We start from the raw sequence: 15,747 nt of genomic DNA on the forward strand, positions 1-15,747 counted from the left end.
CACCTAGGTGGGAGGCCCAGAGATATTTAATATGTCACCTGTAGATAGGGCTCAGGAAGAAAAGGAGGGTCACTTAACCTAGAGGCTTGGCCCAGCTATGTGTCAAAATCACTCCAGCGGGCAGAAACCAGGCATGAGATGAGGGTCACATCACATATTTCCTGGGCCACAATCTGCACTCTGGACAGGTCCCAGGAAGAAGAAGAAAGTCACATCATCTAAATTCTGGGAATAGAGATATGTCACAAGAACCTTTGTGAGGTGAAACCGGGTAGAAGTTTCACATCACCGTGTGCTGCTGTCAACGAGGTTACTCTTTTTTCTGTGGACATGACTCAGGCCCAAGAGGAAAATCACATCACCTAAGTGGTGTGCCCAGAGATATGTTACAATCAAAGCCCAGGTAAAAGAAAAGAATCACATCAAATGGTGGATGTGCTCAGAGATATCTCACAATACTGCTTGTGGGCAAGATCCAGGCAGAAGACTCCCATCAGCTTGCTGAGCAATATGTTATGATGCCCGACTATATGTTACGATGCCCAACTATATGTTACAATGACTTTTGAGTGCAGTGCTAAGACAAAAGGGTAATGTCGCTTTAGTGTTGGGCCCAGCGATAAGTCACAATCTTTACTGTGGGAAGAACGTAAACAGAAGAGAAGAGCCACATCATCTAGGTCCTGGGTTCAGCGATATGTTACAAATTCCTCTGTAAGTATGGAACAGGTGAAATAAGAGAGTCACATTTTCTGAGTTATGGGTGCAGAGATATGTCACAATATCCCCTGTAGGCAGAGCCCAGGCAGGAGAGCTGCATCACCTGGGTATTGGACCCAGAAATATAGCTTATTGGGCAGGGCCCTGGCAGAAAATCACTACAAAACATGGGTCCAGAACCAAGTGATATGTTATAATGTCCCCTGAAAGCAGCACCAAGGCGTGAGAGGAGACTCACATCACTTGGTTGCTAGGACAAGTGATCTGTTACAATCTTCTTAGTAGGCAGGATGCAGGCACTTTTTCTAGGTGATGAATGCAGAGAGATGTCACAAGACCCCCGGTGAACAGGGCTCGGGCAGGAGCCATCAATTCCCTAGGTATTGTGCCCAGCAGTATGTCACAATATCCAAAACATGCAGGGCCCTGGCAAAAGAGGAGAGTCATATCATGCGGGTGCTTGTTCCAGTGATTTGTCACAATTCCTCTTTTTGACAGGACCCAGGCAGTAGAGGAGGGTCACATAACCCAGGTGATGAATAAAAAGGTGTCTCATAATACTCCTAAGGGCAAAGCCCATTCAGTAGAGTTCTAAGTGTTGGATCCAGCACTTAGAACAATACACAATGTATGCAGGTCCCAGGTAGGAGAGGAGGGTCACATCTAGTTGCTGGCCCCATTGATACATAGCAATCCACCCTCAAACAGAGACATAGCAGTAGAGGAGACACACATCAATTTTTGAAAGGAGGGCCCAGGTAGGAGAGTCAAATCACCTATGCGAGGGACCCAGTGATATGTCACAATCTTCTCTGATGGAAGAATCTAGAAAGAAGAAAGGAGTCACATCAGGTAAGAGTTGAGCCCAGCAACATATCACAATTCTTCCCGTAAGCAGGGACCAGGCAGGAGAAGAGAGTCACAACACCTGGGTGATGAGCACAGAGATATATTACAATGTTTTTCATTGCCAGGGCCCACACCGGAGACTTTCATGACCTAATTGTTGGACCCAGCAATATGTCCCAATGCCCCATGTTACAGGATGCAGGCAGGAGAATCACATAATCTGAGTGTGGGGCCCAGGAATATGTCACGATGTCGCTTGTAGGCAGTGCCAAGGCAAAAGAGGAGACTCACATTAACTGTGTGTAAGACCAAGAGATATGTCACAATGAGCCCTGTGGGTATTGCCAAAGCAAGAGAACAGAGGCATCTCACATAGGTGCTGGGTTCAATAATGCCACAATTTTATCTGTGGGCTGGGCTAGGCAGAAGAGTCAAATCACTCAGGTGCTGGGTCGAGGTGTATTTCACAGTAACACCTCCAGGAAATTCCAGGGTTGAGACTAAAGATCTTGCACATGTCCCAGATCTAGGTGTGAGAGCAAACACATTCTGCATGTTGGGTCTAAGTATCCAAGTCACAATCTCAATGGTGGACTGGATCTGTGCATGATAGCCTCAGTCTTTCCTGAGGACTGTGGCGCCTTAATGGAGTTTACATCACATGTTACTGAATGTTGGTTTTAAAGTCACTAATTCAAACATGGATCACATCCACTTCTGAGTCAATTGTTCAACTTTCAACTGCCTCCAGGTGTGAGATTCGGGACCTCAACTGTGGGCTGTATTCATATGAAAAGATAACAATTTTTACTCTTGGCTGTGTGTGCATATGAGTGTCACAATCTCACCTTCTTTCTGGGCCCTGTCAGGACACTCTCTTCACCACATGAAGCCTTTATATAGTATGCATGAGTGTAACAATCCTCTCTGAGACCTTAAGCTGGCACAGACCCCTGCATGTACCTTTAGCTTTAAGCCCAGGTATGACAGTCAACATCTTTCTAATTGGCTGGGTCCAAATAAGAGTTCTTAATTACCTATGAGCTGTGTTTAAAAATGAGTGACCATCCCCCCTGTGGCTGGATATTCACATATGAAAGTCACAATCCCAATTGTGGACTGTGCCTGCCTGTGTAATTCAGGAACTCAAAGGTGAACTCTCTCCATATGTGATAGAGACCATCCTGAATATTGGTGGGGTGTGCATCTGAGAAGCATAATCTCACCTGTGTGCTGAGCCCTGTGGGGACAATTTCTCTACCATACTTTACACAATATGCAAGACAGTGGTACTCCTCCGTGTGACATATCACTGCATCTTGCACACAGGTAATGTGAGTCTCCTCTCCTGCCTTGGCAATGCTCACAGGAGGCATTAGGACATACCACTGAACCTGATATTCAGGTTACGTGACTGTCTTTCCTGTGCTGTGTCCATGGGCTTTTGTGACATATTTCTGGGTCCAAAACACAGGTGACATAGCTCTCCTGTCTGGACCCAGCTTAAAGAGGGCATGGTGGCATATTTCTGCACAAGCCACTAGATGATGTGACTTTATCTTCTGTCTAGTCCCTGTTTACAGGGTGAATTGTGACTTATTGCTAGGCGCAGAATTTAGCCAATGTGACTCTTCCCTTTTTTCAGATTCTGCCCGTATTGTGGGCAGATTGTGACATATTGATGGGTAAAACACACAAAAAATTTTACTCTTTTGTCTTGGCTCTGCCCTCAGACAGCATTGGGACATATTGCTGAACTAGCACCAATGTAATGTGAGTGTCCTACCTGAACCCTGCCCACAGGGAGCATTGTGACATATCTCTGAGCCCATAAACTATTTGATATGTCTCTATTCTCGTACCTGGGCTTTGCCCGTGAGAAAGATTGTGACATATTTCTTGGTCCAGTGCTTAGGTGTTGTGATTCTCCTTTCCAGCCTGAGACATGCCCACAGAAGTAAGAGTGACATCTCTGTGCCTAGCCCACAGGTGATGTGACTCTTACTCCTGGTTTCTGCCCAGGGGAGTCATGGTGACATATCTCTGAGATCATTATTAGAATGATGTGACTCTCCTGTTCTTACTGAGACCTGTCCACAGTAGGGATGATGACATATCACTTAGGCCAGCACATATGTGATGTGACTCTCTTCTCATGCCTGTGCCTTGGCCCGTGGGCTAATTGTGACATATAGCTGGGCCCCTCCTCTAGGTTATGCAACATATCCCTGTGATAACACTCTTTGTACCATTCAAGGGCTTTATATAAGAGAGAGTGGTATTCCTCTAAGACCTTCATACAAAGAGAAGACTTAGGACCTACCCGTTTTCCAAAGCCTCGCTATGAAAAACAGCATTTCTCTTATTGGCAGGTTTGAGGTATGAGAGTCATTATTACACCTGTGAGCTGGCCAAGATATATGTTTCTATCTCTCCTCTGGGTAGGGGCTGAGCAGGAGAGTCACATCACCTGGATGCTTGGCAAGAGATCTGTCAATATCTTCCCTGATGGCAGGGACCAGGTAGGAGAGTCATATACCTAAGGCTAGGCCAGGGATATGTAACAATGTTTTCTGAGGTCAGAGGCTAGGAGGGGAGTCCCATCACTTGTGTGCTCACCAGGGATATGTTACAATCCCCTCCTGAATCAGAGTACATGCAGCAGAGTCAAATCACCTGAATATTGGGCTCAGTGATATATCACCACACTCCCTGTGGGCAAGGCCATGGCAGGAGAGACACATCACCTGATTACTGATTACTGGGCCAAATGATATGTCACAATCTTTCCTGTGGGCAAGGTGCAGGCAGAAAGAAGGGTCATATCATCTGGTGGTGTATGCAGAAATATGCTACAAGGCCCCCTGTGGGCAGAGTTCAGGCAGGAGCCTCCAATCTCCTAGGTGTTAAGTTCGGTGATAGGTTACAATGCTCACTGCGGGCAGCACCAAGGCAAGAGAATAGAATCACATCACCTACGTTCTAGGTCCAATGGTGTGTCCCAATTTGATTTGTGAGCTGGGCTTAAACAAAAGAGTTAATCACTCAGGTGCTGGACAAATGTGTATGTTTTTCACAATGACACCTGCATGAAGGTCCAGAGAAGAGATTAATCCCGCACATATTCTGGTTTTAGGCATGAGAGTGAACAACTTCTGTATGTTTGATCTAAGTACACAAGTCACTATCTCAATAGTGGACTAAATTTGTGCATGGCAGCCCCATTTTCTCTTGCAGACTTTGTCCCCTTATTGAAATCGCAGCTTCACAGGTGTGTTGACGCATGATCTGAGAGTCATCAATACATCTGTGACTCTCACATATAAGAGTCAATTTTTCAACTTTTGAAACTGCCTTCGGGTGTGAGATTCAGAGCCTCAAAAGTGAAATATGATCATGTTAAAGAATGACAATCTTTAAAGTTGGCTGGGGGTGCATCCCAATGTCATTATATTACTGTGTGCTGAGCCCTCTTAGGACTTTCTGTGTTGCACCTGAGGGCTTTATATGGTATGCATGACAGTCTCAACTTGTTCTGAGATTTTCATGCTTGTATGGACCCATGATCATACCTGTGGCCCTAAGCCAATATATGAGTCAACATCTTTACAATTGGCGGGGTCCAGATAAGAGAATCATCACCTTTCTATGAGCTGGGTTTATAACAAAGTTCCCATTCCAAGTATGGCCAGATGTTTACATATGAGAGTCACAGTTCCAACTATAAACTGCATTCATGTGTGAAATTCAGGACCTCACCAGTGGGTTCTGTTTATGTCTGAGGGTGAAAATCATAATGGTCAGGAGGGTGCAGGGTGTGCATACGAGAAACAGATTTCACCAGTGTGCATACAAGAAACAAAACCTCAACTGTGTGCTGGGCCCTGTGATGAGACTATGTACCACCTGAGGGCTTTATGTAATATGTGAGAGAGTGGATGACCTTAGTGAGGAAACCCAGGGTTTTTTTGTTTTTTTTTTTCATTTCCCTAAGTGTAGCTAGGAGAAGCAGTATCTCTCCTATTGGCTGGTTTGACATATGAAAGTCATCATTGCACCTGTGAGTTGTTCTCCAAGATATATATCACAATTACACCTGCATATAGGAAGACAGCAGGAGTGCAAAATCAGCTGGACACTGGGCCAGGGATATGTTGCTTCCCTGAGAACAGGGACCAGGCAAGAGAGTCACATTACCTGAATGCTCAGGTATGGGTATGTTGCATTCCACTCCTCAAATTAGGACCCAGGCAGCAGAGTCACATCACCTGGGTGCTGGATCTAGCAATATGACACAATTCTGTCTGTGGTCAGGGTGCAGGCAGAAAAGGACAGTCACATTTTCTTGGTGATGAATGCAGAAATATGTCACAAGTTTCTATGTGGGTAAGGTAGAGGAATAAACCTTTTATCCCCTAAGTTGGGCCCAGGGATATGTCACAATACCCAAAATATGCAAACACAGGAAAAGAGAAGAGTCATATAACCTTGTTGGTAAGGTCAGTGATATGTCACAATCCCCTGTTTTGGAAGGACCCAGATAAGAGTGGAGAGTCACATCACCTAGGTAATGAATAGAAAAGTATGTTATAATATCCCTGTTCGCAAAACCTGTGCAGAAGAGTCACATCACCTATGTGTTCAACCGAGATGTATGTTACCATACACCATGTACGTAGGGCCCAGGCAAGAGAAAAGGCCACATCACCTTGGTTCTGGGCCCAGCAATATATCACAATACCCCCTAAGAGGAGATGACAGACAGGAGAGACACATCACCTAGGTCAGAGGAGCAGAGTGGTATGGTAATGACCTGTGTGTGTGGGCCCAAAAATAGAGGAGAGTTACATCACCTGAAGACTGTACCCAGCTATAAGTCACAATGACCCCTGTAGGCAGCACCCAGGCATGAGAGGAGAGTACCATCATGTAGGTGCTGTGCCAGGCTGTATTTCACCATCTCCACTATGGATAGGTTTCAGGGAGAAAAGGAGCATCACATCATCTAGTTGATGGGTCTAGAGATATGTCAAAATGACCCCTCTGAAGAGACAAGGATGCAGAATCACATGATCTTTGTGCTGGGCCTTGGAATAACTCACTGTCCCTTCTGCAAACATGGCCAAGGCAGAAGATGAGGGTCACATCTTTAAGGTGATGAACGTGGAAATATTTCACAAGGATCCCTGTAGGCAAGAACCAGGCAGGAGATTCCCTTCCCTCAGGTTTTTGGACCAGGAATATGTCACAATGTGGGGCTCAAGCAAAAAACAAAAGAAACATCACCTATTTTCTGGGCACAGAATTATGTCACAATCTCTCCTATGGGCAAAGTCTTGGTTAAAAAAGAAGAGTCTTGTCAAATATTTGATGGGCTCAGAGATATGTCACAATGCCATATGTTACAAATTGCTGTAGGCAGGGTTCAGACAGTAGACTCACTTTGGTGTTGGGCCCAATAATGTGTCACAGTGCTTTCCACTTGCAGGGCAAAGTCAAAAGAGTAATGTCACCTAGGAGGTGGACTAACCAATGTATCACAATCTCCTTCCAAACAAATCCTAAAAAGCAAAAGTGTAACATTAGCTAGGTGCTGGGCACAGTGATATGTCACAACCCCTTCTTTAAGCAGGGACTAGAAAGGAGAAGAGAATCACACCACATGGGTGATGGGCACATAGATATTTCACAATGTCCCCTTGGGCAAAGCTCAGGAAGGAGAGGTAGATTATCTAGGTTTTGGACGCAGCAATATGTCACAATGGCCATTGTGGACAGGGCACCAGCAGAAGAGTCACATAACCTGGATGTGGGGCCCAGCAATACATCACAACGCCCCTGTGGGTAGCACTAATGCAAGAGAGAAAACGTACATTACCTAGGTGCAAGGCCAAGTGATATGTCCCAATGTCCCCTGTGGGCAGCACCAAGGCAGGAGATAAGAGTCAAATCACCTAGGTGCTGGCTTCAGTGATATATCAGAATCCCATCTGTGAAATGGACACAGGAAACAGAGCTAAAACACTCGGGAGCTGGGCAGAGATGTATGTCACAATCCCACCTGCAGGAAGTGACAAGAATGAGATGAACAACTCCACATGTCCAGATGCCAGGTATGAGAATTTGTATGTTGGGCCTAAGTACACCAGTCCCAATCTCAGCAGTGAACTAGATTCATAAATGAGTCTTCTCTGGCTGACTGTGTCCCTTTAGGAGAGTTACAGTCTCACAGATGTAATGAATTTTGGTTTGAGAGTCACCAACCCACCTGTGGACAAGATCCATATATGAGAGTCATTTTTCATTCTTTCATTCTTTCTTTTCTTTTTCTCCCTTGAAATGGAGTCTCACTCTATCGCCAGGCTGGAATGCAGTGGGGCGATCTCTGCTCACTGCAACCCCTGCCTCCTGGGTTCAAGCCACTCTCCTGCCTCAGCTTCCTGAGTAGCTGGGATTACAGGTACATGCCACCACGCCCAGCTAATTTTTGTATTTTTAGTAGAGATGGGGTGGCCAGGTGCAGTGTCTCATGCCTATAATCCCAGTACTTTGGGAGGCCGAGGTGGGTGGATCACCTGAGGTCAGGAGTTTGAGACCAACCTAATCAATATAGTGAAACCCCATCTCTACCAAAAACACAAAAATTAGCTGGGCATGGTGGCATGAGCCTGAAGTCCCAGCTACTTGGGAAGCTGAGACAGGAGAATTGTTTGAACCTGGGAGGAGGAGGTTGCAGTAAGCCTAGATGTTGCCACAGCACTCTAGCCTGGGTGACAGAGCAAGACTCTGTCTCAAAATAATAATAATAATAAATAAATAGTAGAGAGACGAGGTTTCACCATGTTGGCCGGGATGGTCTCCATCTCCTGACCTTGCGATCCGCACACGTCGGCCTCCCAAAGTGCTGCAATTATAGGCGTGAGCCACCGAGCCCAGCTGGTTGTGTTCATTTTTGAGGATGATAACATTTCTTGTCACCAGAGTGTGCATGAGTATTACAATCTCACCTGTTTGGTGGGCCCTGTTAGAACACTATGTACCCCCTAAGGGCCTTTTACAGTATGCATTAAACATAATCCACTCTGAGGTCTTCATGCTGATATGAACCTATGATCATACCTGTGGCCATAAACCCAGGTATGAGAGTCAACATCTCTCCAGCTGGCTGGATCCAGAAAGAGGATCTTTACTTGGCTATAAACTGGGTTCAGAAATAAGTCACTATCCCAACTGTGACTGGATGTTCATATATGATAGTTACAATTCCAACTGTGGACTGTGTTCAGGTATGAGATTTAGGACCTCCCCAATCACCTCTGTTCCTGTGTAAGAATGACAGTCCTGATGATTGGTGGGTGTGTCTACATAGAACACAATCTCTATGTGTTCTGGGCCCTGTGATGACACTGTACCATCTGAGTGCTTTACATGATATGCAAGAGTGCTTATTTTCTCTGACCTTCATAGTAAGAGAAGACCCATAATTTTGCATGTCTTTTTTAAGCCTGGCTATGAGAGAAAGTATCTCTCCTATTGGTTCGTTTAAGGTATGAAAGTCATTATCACACCTGTGTGCTAGGCCAAAATATATGTGACAATCTCACATTTGGGTAGTCAGCAAGCAGGAGAGTCTCATCACCTGGGTCTGTGTCAGCGATATGTCACAGTCTCCCCTGAGGACAGGGACAAGGCAAGAGAGTCACATCCCTAGGTGTTCTGCCAGGGATATGTTATTGCTCCCTCCTGAAAGTGCAACACATGCAGCAGAGTCACCTCACCTGGGTTCTGGCCCAGCGATATGTCACAATTTTCCCTGTGAATGAGGCACAGGCAGGAGAAACACATCACCTGTTTGCTGGGCCTAGCAATATGCTACAATTTTTCTTGTGAGCAGGGCTCAGGCGGAAATGGGGTTGGATCACATTTTCTAGGTGATAAATGCAGAGCTATGTCACAAGGCCCCCAGTAGTCAGGGTCTTGGCATAAGCTTCCTACTGTCTAGGCGACTGACTTAGTGATATATCACAATATCTAAATTATGCAGGGCCCAAGGCAAAGGGGAAAGTCACATCACCTAAGTGATGAACAAAAAGATATGTCATAATACCCATGTGGAAATGGCCCACGCAGATGAGTCACATTACTTAGGTGTTGGACCCAGTAATATGTCACAATACACAATATATGCAAGGCCCAAGCAAGAGGGGAGAGTCAAATCACCCAGGTGCTGGGCCTGGTGATACATTGTAATCTCTCTTTGATCAGAGCCCTAGCAGTAGAAGAAACTCACATCACCTAGGTGCTGAGGTCAGCCATATGTCACAATACCCCTGAAAAATGAGCCCAGGCAAAGAGTAACATCATTTAGGTGAGAGCCTCCTGTGGGTAGCACTCAGTAAAATGACAGTCACATTTCCTGGAGTCTGCCCCCAACGATTTGTAACAATCCCTGCTGTGAACAGGCAGCAGGCAGGAGAAGAGAGTCCCATCACCTGGGTGATCAGTGCAGAGATATGTCACAATGCCCCCTGTAGGCAAAGCCTAGACAAGAGTTACATCACCTGGGTGTTGGACCCAGCAATATGTGACAATGGCTCATGTGGGCAAAGCACAGGACAGAGCCACATAACAAAGTGCCAGGACCAATGATAGGTCAGGATACCCATTATGGGCAGTGCCAAGACAGGAGAATAGAAGCACATTAATTAGGTGCTGGATTCAGGGATGTATCACAATCTCATCTGTGGGCTACACCCAGGCAAAAAAGTGAAATCACTCAGGTACTGGCTAGAGATGTACGTCAGAATCACACCGCAAGAAGGTCCATGGATGAGATTAACAATCCCACATAAGTGCCGGTTCTGGGTATGAGAGTCAATGCCTCCCGTATGTTGCATCTATCTACATAAGTCACTATCTCAATGGTGGAATGGAGTTTTCCATGAGAGCCTTAATCCCTTTTGAAAACTGTGTTATCTTAGTGTAGTCACAGCCTCACAAGTGTTTGGATCTTGGTCAGGGAGTCACAAACCCATTTGTGGACAATATCCACTTATGAGAGCCAATTTTCCAACGTTTGACGGCCTCTGGGTGTGAGATTCAGAACCTCCATTATGGGCGGTGTTCATGTGGGAGAATGACAATTTTTACTGACGGCTGGGCTCAGGCAGGAGCCTTTCATCCTGCAGGTGTTGAGACAAATGATACATCACAGTACCCAAAATATGCTGGGTGCAGGCAAAAGAGGAGACTCATATTAGCTGGCTGCTAAGTCCAGTTATATGTCACCACCTCCCTTTTTGGCAGGGCTAAGGCAAAAGTGGAGAGTCAGAGCCAAAGAAATGTCATAATATCCCTGTGGGTAGGGCCTATGCATAAGAGTTGCATCACCTAGCCATTGAACCCAGCCATATATTACAATACACAATGTATAGAGGGCCCAGGCAAGAAAGGAGAATAATATCACATAGGTACTGGGTCCAGCAATATCTCACAATACCCCCTGAGGGGAGGCTCCAGGCAACATGGTAACATTACCTAAGTGAAGTGCCCAGAGAGATGTTTCAATGCCCCTGGTGAGTAGGATTTTGAAAAAGGAGAAGTTACATAACCTAGGGGCTAGGCCTAGCTTTGTGTCATATTCATCTCCAAGACGGAGCCCAGACATGAGAGAAAATTCACACCATGTAGGTACTGGGCAAAGTAATATATCACAATCCTTACTGTGAGCAGGCCCTAGGAAGAAGTAAAGAGTCACATAGTCTAGATGATGGGCTCAGAGGTATTTGACAATGACTCTTGTAGGTAGGGACCAGGCAGAAGAATCACATCACCCGTGTGCTGTGTCCAGTTATAAGTCACACTTCCTTCTGTGGGCATGACCCAGGCAGGGAGAAGAGTCACATCATCCCCGTGCTAGACCCAGAGATATGTCACAATCTCTCTTATGGGCAATGCTCAGGTAAGAGAGGAGAGTCACATCAAATAGGTAATGGACCCAGAGGTGTGTTACAATGCCTTCTGTGAACTTGATCCAGGCAGAAGATTCACATCAAGTTGGTGCTAAGCCCAGCAACATGTCACAATCCCTTCTATGTAAAGGGACCAGGAAGGAGAAGAGAATCACGTTACCTGGCTGATGAGCACAGAGATCTGTCACAATGCCTCTTGTAGGCAGGGCCCAGGCAGATGAGTTACATCACCTGGGTGTTGGACCCAGCAATATACCACAGTGACCCATATGGGCAGTGCACAAGTAGGAAAGTCACATAACCTGGGTGCCAGGCCAATCTATATGTAACAACGCTTCCTGTGGGCAGCGCCAAGGCAGAAGAGGAGACGCACATCACCTGGGTGCAAGGTCTAGCAATATGTCAAAATGCTCACTGTGGGCAGTGCCAAGGAAGGAGAATAGTTACATCCTCAAGGTGCTGTATCTAGCAATATGTTAATATCCCATCTGTGGGCTTGTCCATGCAAGAGCGTCAAGTCCCTCAGGTGCTAGGCACTGGCAAATTTCATAATGAAACCTGCAGAATGGTCCAGGAATGAGATTAACAATCCCACAACTGTCTCAGTTGTAGAAATGACATTCAACACCTTCTGTATGTTGGGTCTAAGCCCATGAGTAACCATCTCAACACCAGACTGGGTTTGGCATGAGACCCTCAATTCCTCTGCAGACTGAACTGTGTTCATGTGAGAGGATGACAATAGTTACTGTTGGCTGGGTGTGCATATGAGTGTCACAATCTCACCTGTGTGTTCGGCCCAGTTAGCATGCTCTGTGTACTACCCAATGGCGCTATACAGTATGAATGAGAGTTGCAATCAACTTTGAGACCTTCCTGCTGGTAGGGACCCATGATCGTACCTGTAGCATCAAGCCTGGGTATGAAAGTCAACATCATTACAATTAACTAGGTTAAGATAGAAGAGTCCTCCCTTGCCTATGAGCTGAGTTTAGAGATGAGCCACCATTTCAACTCTGGTTGAATGTCTATGTATGAACACGGGCCTAGCACCAAGGTGATGTGAGTCTTTGGCTTAGACACTTCAAGCAGGAGGCAATGTGACATGTCTCTCGGCCTATCAAATATTTGATGTGACCTTCCTCTTTTACGCGAGCTTTTCCCATAAAAGAGATGTGACATATGTCTAGACCAAGCACCTAGGTGATATGACTCTACCTGGGTTATGTGGCTTTCCTTTTTTGACTGAGCCTTGTGCATTTTGGGTATTCTGACGTATCCTGGGACCTAACATCTGGAAGATAAGAAGATCCAGTATGGGCCCTGCCTGAAAAGTTTCTTGTGACATATTTCTACATGAATCACCTTGGAGATATGACTCTTCTCTCTTACCTGAGCTTTGCCCATAGAGAGATTGTTACACATGTCTGCAGCAAGCACCTAAATGCTGTGACTCTTCTTTCTTGTCTGGGTCATGCCCACAGATGAAAGGGTGGCTTATCGTTGTGTCCAGCACACTGGTTATGTGATTCATCTGCCTGATCTCTGCTCACAGGAGCCATTGTGACATATCCCTGGGCCCAGAAACTAGTTAATATGACTCTTCTCTATGACCTTAACTTTGTGCATAGGATAAATTGTGACGTAGCTCTGGGTTCAGCACCTAGGTGATGCGACTCTATGCCTACAAGAAGGAGGCTGACTTATTGCTGTGTGGACAGCTCTGTTCTTGTGATACCTCTGTTCTTGTCTTCTTAGTTTATAAGAATTTAAACAACAGACACACAGAAAAAAAGTACAGCATAATTTATTGGAGAAGAAAAATAAATTGAAAGTTAAGTGCAGAATAAAGTACACCCTGAGAGAGATATTCCAGGGCGGGCTGCTCATAAGAGTGAGACAGCTTGGATCATCACTGGAGAAACCCCCTTATGGGAGTTTTACATTATTATTAAGGAGGGGGGAAAAGGAGTTGCTAGTGAGCATGTTCTGAGTGGTCTTCTGGGTGCACATGTGCAGTAGCTTTACATGATTGTTCATATGTTACATGTCTAATTAGCATCTTAGCTCTCCACCCAGGAGTGTATTTCTGTTTGTTCATTTGTTGGTTTGTTTGAGACAGAGTCTCACTCTTTTGCCCAGGGTGGAGTGCAGTGGTGTGATCTCCGCTCAATGCAACCTCTGCCTCCCGAGTTCAAGCCATGCTCATGCCTCGGCCTCCTGAGTAGCTGGGATTACAGGCATGCACCACCATACCCAGCTAGTTTTTGTATTTTTAGTTGAGATGGGGTTTCACTATGTTGGCCAGTCTAGTCTCCAGCTTCTGGTTTCAAGTGATCCATCCTCCTCAGCCTCCCAAAGTGCTGGGAGTACAGGTGTGAGCCACTGTGCCCAGCTGGGGGGTGTATTTTTGCTATTAAAATAAGCACAAGTTAATTTTGAGGACAGGTAAAATCAAAATGCACATGCTTTCTAGAACAGAAAGTCCTTAATGAAGATGGCTTTGCTTGAATGAGCCCAATTACAATGCGAATGCTAAGGCTTATTGTGTTGGCTGTACAGTCACCACGGTTTCTGTATCCTGAGATCATGGTCATTTTCTTGACTATCTATTCTGCCTCAATTTCCCCCTAAGAGATTTTAGGGCCATAATCATATTGGAGGTTGAGGGGCTAGGCCATTTTTTTCTGGAGCTGTTTCCTGCTGAGTGGGTGTTACTTCTGCCTAGCCTGGGCCCTAAAGTTTCTTCCTGTGTGATCTAACCGGGTGTAAACCATACTGTTCATGGAACCAGTGGGCAAGATGTTGGCAGCCAAAGGTTGAAAGCCTTGCAAAACCATCGTGCAAACATGGAGTTGCCATAAGCAAGACAGCAAGAAATCAGTTAACATTTTAAACAAAATTGGAACAAAACTAAAAACTGAAAATCCAGTAATGACTGGTACTGTTAAAGAGAGCAAGGCAGGCAATAGACATTGCTTTCAGGTTCCCATGGAAGTTCCTAGAGATTCAATTTTTTTCTGCCGGGGTGATGATATTATTAATTTTTCTTGGACTAAACCAGACAGATTGATCTCAAAAACAGCATTCTTCTTTTAGATATAAACATGTTCCTCTTTGCCTGGTTGGGAGAAGATCCCAGGCTCTTTGGTTTTGTCGGACTACAGTGCCCATGGAGTCCAAACATTGTTGAAGTCTATTGAGGCCCTTTGCTGCTTGTTGGGGACCCATTGAGGTTTTCTGAGATAGTTTATACTGGATTCCCAAGGCTCCACCTTATGGTGACATTTGTGCTGCAAAAGTATTCTGCATTAAAATGGTGAAAGCAACAAAAGTTTTAAGTCTTTTCTATATTTTGCCAATAAGCAAAAGTTTTGTGCAGCTAAGTTGGCAGCAGTCATTGAGTCCATTTATGGACGGTGAAGTTGAATGGTGGTCAAAGTTAGAGCCTGGAAGCCTTCAGTAAATGCCCTGAAGTTCTCTGATAGCCATCAGAGTTGTTGCTTACATTGGATTAGATCATTTATTGAGAAGAGAACCAGCACTCTGATGGTCCTCTTTCCATTTGGGACTTTCTGTAAGGGAAGCAATTTCTCTGGCTCTGGATGGTGTGAAGCTCCACTGTGAGTAACTACAGCTGGGCTTGTCTCTATTGTACCTGGCAAAGGCTGACAGAGAGGAGCATGAGGAGGTGGAAAAAGCTTAGATTCTACAGAAGACTCTGGTAGTGTGGGGGACACTGGGGATTCTAAAGGAGGTGTGGGCCCCTATCTGGAGGTCGTGTTGGGCTGTGGGGTCTGCTGTCCCCTGCCCTTAATAAGAGATGATCTTCTAATGGTTCTGAGGGGCTTTGTGGCTTACTAGGCTTTAGCCCACAGGTGCTGCATAGAGTTGGGTTTTGTTGTCAGGCCATAAAGGCTTGCACGTAGGATACTTCAGACCATTTCCCCTGATTTCTACAGAAACGATCTAGCTATAGGATGGTGTTAAAGTTCACAGTCTCATTCTCCAGCCACGTTTTGTCAGCTAATCTGTATGCAGGCTAAATAGCGTTACAAAAGAAGATAAGTTTTTGTTTTGTTTTGTTTTGTTTTTTTAGGTTCATCTAGCCAAAAGCTGTTCCAATTTTTAAATATACATCCCAGGGGTGTTTCAGTGACAGTAGAGGAAGCGGCTCCCACAGTGCCGAGAGAATCCTGCAAAGACA

Source organism: Pongo abelii, chromosome 22 (genome assembly GCF_028885655.2).
Source record: "Pongo abelii isolate AG06213 chromosome 22, NHGRI_mPonAbe1-v2.0_pri, whole genome shotgun sequence".
NCBI classification, from domain to species: domain Eukaryota; kingdom Metazoa; phylum Chordata; class Mammalia; order Primates; family Hominidae; genus Pongo; species Pongo abelii.